We start from the raw sequence: 4490 nt of genomic DNA on the forward strand, positions 1-4490 counted from the left end.
TTAGATTTTTTTTTCATTATGCTTTTCGTTTTTTACATGGTTGGGCTCATGTCTCCCTCGGAAGAAAATATGGTCAGATTTGTCAGCTCTTCTTTTCAGCGAGGAAAATATTTGAATATGTTTTGACTTCGTTGACCATAATCACACACTACATCACACAAAAGAGAGGAAGGAATACAGTTTGATTTTCTTCTAGGTTCGTGTTGGGTGTAAACAAAATCGAACCGGTGCTATAAATAACAAAATCAAATCTATAGAAATAATATGTACCGAGCCGTGTTGATCATTGTGTAGAAAAAACGTTGTGTCGTGGTAATAGTTGGTTTGGCACTGAGTCACATTGCATGGTTTTTTAAAAATTGAAATCATAAAATCTCTAGACAGCAAACTGATTAAACTAGTCGAATGCCCGTGCGTTGCCACGGGCCAACAAATGAAATTGTGTAAACAATGCTCATTTTCCTCCCCAGAAACGAGCATATTGCACGCAATGTTCAACCACAACACAAATGCAAGCATATTCTTCTCTCTATTCTTACAAACATGACACACCCCTCTAGCCGCCCTTTCCCATTAAACTTGCCGTTCATCACCTTCTCTGTCCATACATCATTCACCCTCTTAATCTATTGCCCCTTAATTTTGCATGTAGCTTCCATGTCATTGTTTCGTTGTCTCGGACGGTACAAAAAAACCCTACCACGTCACCTTCTTCTAGATCTATTCCTAATCCAAGGAAGCTAAATCTAGTTGAATGACCGTGCGTTGCCCTGAAAAATAAAATTATCTATGAAAACACATATCATAATATCATTATATGGAGTTTGTACATCACATGCTTATGACTATGTTTCTCCAAGCATGCATTTCAATTTCCACCCTCACCAAAATATGTACTTACATGTGCTCCTTCAACCACACAAATACGTCTTATCCCCCCCTCCATGAAATTCGCTTTGCATCATTGTGTTGCACATGTGATATTTAAAAACAAGGAAGCGAGTGGTGTCATCAGCATTAGTCATCTACATTTGGCACTCGGGAAGAAGGCACAATTGGCTTCTCTGACCAGATTTGATTCTATCTAGGTGTTACTCATCTATATTGACGAGTTCCGTCTGTGAAGCGAATTCTAGGCTTCCTCCTGTTCAACACAGGTACCAAATTTGAGATGCAAAACTTTAAGATGTACATGATTTCTTGCACAAATCCTCTTGCCGAATCATGGAGCTTCAAATTTTCTGTGGACAAAATCATCCGAGTGCAGTGTATTGCAATGCTCGAGTAATAAACATATACAACAAACTTTTGAGTCTATGAATTTATGATAGTGAGGAGTATAAACTATGAAACATAGATTGGAATCTCATGAGGTCAGTACAACTTAAATGAAGTTCCTAAAGAATATAAGTTGAAGATTTCGTAACATATCAGTTGGTATTTCAATGATAGTTGGACCATAAAGTTTGCAAGCTAGTTTCCCTTCTAAGAAGGGCCAAATACATTCCTTATAAACAGCTGGAACTCTATGTCCTTAGTAAGTTTCCCGAAAAAAGCGACACTTGCACCATCATGGATGTCCGAGTACTTCGCATGCTATTTCTCCCACCTCCGTTTTTTGTCTCCCCTCCCCTTTCGCAAAAGAAAACGGTTTTACCCATGCATGTTCACCGCTGGAAATAAGCCCCAACTCATGCATGCACATGCTTTAAAAAAAAGCCGGCCGACCCGAAAAGGAAATCTTGCCCACACACTCCGGAGGTGAGCTCGTCCAATCTTGCCACCACTCCATCTCCCCCGATTGTCGTTCTCCACCTTCCCAGCCCTCGCCACTTCACCTCCCCCATCCATGCACCGCTTTTGTAGGTAGCCCCTGTCATCGCCGCCTTCATCGATGGCCCCCTCGCCACCACCACAGCGTGATGCCTTGCCATCATCTCCATGCCCCCATCAGTTGCGTCCACTAATCAAATAGTGGGACCTACAAACAGATTATACACTAAAAACTTAGTACGCAAGATTAGTGCAAACCCAAACCAGATTCAGCGAACTAAACCAAATATAACTCCCAGGCAAAGAAGGGTACCTCCCCATCAGTTCCATAGAGTCACACGATCGACAACATATACAGATTTCCGATCAGATGAGTAGACAATGTTGCGAACCTCCCCAGACCATTCTGCAAAGGGTTACAAAATGGTAGATAGAAAATAGGGATGCATTTTATGTCCTCATAGAAAGGACATATAGATATAATATATATGTCCAGAAATTTACCTGGAGCATGTACATTTAGAATTTTGTTAGCAACTCACCTGTAGAAGGCATAAAAATTGAGGTCACCAGACACAAAATTAAAAAATACATACACATCATGTATGTTCACGATCATGTGAAGTGAAACAATTTTGAACAATAAACCGAAAAATGACGTGTTAAATTAGTCTACGTTCCCAGGAGGCCAAACAGAAATCAAAAGATGTGATGTTCAGTTTATTTATCTGATAGGAAATGCTCTCTAGTTATATTATTACAGTTATCAGTCTACAAACTGAAAGGCATTGTGCTATTCATGACAGTTCTCTTGAACTTCTGATGCAAGAATGCAAATTCGAATGACAAGAATAGACGGTGCCCCTTAATATAGACCCAAAATTAATTTAGTAAACCCATTGATCACAAGATTTTCCGACAGAAACACGATAGACTTCCCGACCTAGCCCTAGAACGGAACCCGTAACGTCCCCCGCCGCTCGGTCCCCAGCCCGCACTGTCGTGGGCGCCTCCCACACCGGCGGCATCCCTTCGGGGTCCCCAAGATGACGAGCGATCCGGCGCGGCGGAAAGGGCTGGCACTGAGGAGCAGCGACTCGGTCGGGAGCCTGGCCAGCGCCAGCGGCTCCCTCCATCATCGCCGCCCTCGGCCACATCCAACGCGGTCGTCGGCCACGAAGAGGCGGACGAGCCCGGCAGCAGGGTGTTGTCCCTCCCATCGCTTTCATGTTCAACTACTCTTCCTTGGATCGCCTACCACCACAGATGCAGGGATCCTCTTGACTCACACGCCGACCATGCCTCAACCAGCGAGCATCGGCGCATCGCCGGCGCGCTCCTTGTGCTCTCCCTCCTCTCTTCCATGGTTGGCACAAGGGAGGGATGAGACGGGCAGGAGAGAGCCTCTTTATCTAGATCAGGCAGGGGTTAGGTTTGGAAAGAGTAAATCAGCTGGAGCGATTGAGGGAAGGAGATCGGAATGGAGCAGGGCGCGATTGAAGGGTATGGCAAGAAGAACTTTTTTGGAAAGCTTTGATTCTGGTGATAATTACCATATTCGAAATTTCCTTAGTTATAGCCTTACCATACATGGATTGATTTATTACTATAATTATCATATTTGAGATTTCTAAGTTTATAGCCTTACCATACGTGGATTAATTGTGATTGATTACCATAAACCGAAAGATGACGTGTTAAATTAGTCTACGTTCCCAGGAGGCCAAACAGAAATCAAAAGATGTGATGTTCAGTTTATTTATCTGATAGGAAATGCTCTCTAGTTATATTATTACAGTTATCAGTCTACAAACTGAAAGGTATTGTGCTATTCATGACAGTTCTCTTGAACTTCTGATGCAAGAATGCAAATTCGAATGACAAGAATAGACGGTGCCCCTTAATATAGACCCAAAATTAATTTAGTAAACCCATTGATCACAAGATTTTCCGACAGAAACACGATAGACTTCCCGACCTAGCCCTAGAACGGAACCCGTAACGTCCCCCGCCGCTCGGTCCCCAGCCCGCACTGTCGTGGGCGCCTCCCACACCGGCGGCATCCCTTCGGGGTCCCCAAGATGACGAGCGATCCGGCGCGGCGGAAAGGGCTGGCACTGAGGAGCAGCGACTCGGTCGGGAGCCTGGCCAGCGCCAGCGGCTCCCTCCATCATCGCCGCCCTCGGCCACATCCAATGCGGTCGTCGGCCACGAAGAGGCGGACGAGCCCGGCAGCAGGGTGTTGTCCCTCCCATCGCTTTCATGTTCGACTACTCTTCCTTGGATCGCCTACCACCACAGATGTAGGGATCCTCTTGACTCACACGCCGACCATGCCTCAACCAGCGAGCATCGGTGCATCGCCGGCGCGCTCCTTGTGCTCTCCCTCCTCTCTTCCATGGTTGGCACAAGGGAGGGATGAGACGGGCAGGAGAGAGCCTCTTTATCTAGATCAGGCAGGGGTTAGGTTTGGAAAGAGTAAATCAGCTGGAGCGATTGAGGGAAGGAGATCGGAATGGAGCAGGGCGCGATTGAAGGGTATGGCAAGAAGAACTTTTTTGGAAAGCTTTGATTCTGGTGATAATTACCATATTCGAAATTTCCTTAGTTATAGCCTTACCATACATGGATTGATTTATTACTATAATTATCATATTTGAGATTTCTAAGTTTATAGCCTTACCATACGTGGATTAATTGTGATTGATTACCATAAA

Source organism: Triticum dicoccoides, chromosome 3B (assembly GCF_002162155.2).
Source record: "Triticum dicoccoides isolate Atlit2015 ecotype Zavitan chromosome 3B, WEW_v2.0, whole genome shotgun sequence".
In the NCBI taxonomy this organism is placed as follows: Eukaryota; Viridiplantae; Streptophyta; class Magnoliopsida; order Poales; family Poaceae; genus Triticum; species Triticum dicoccoides.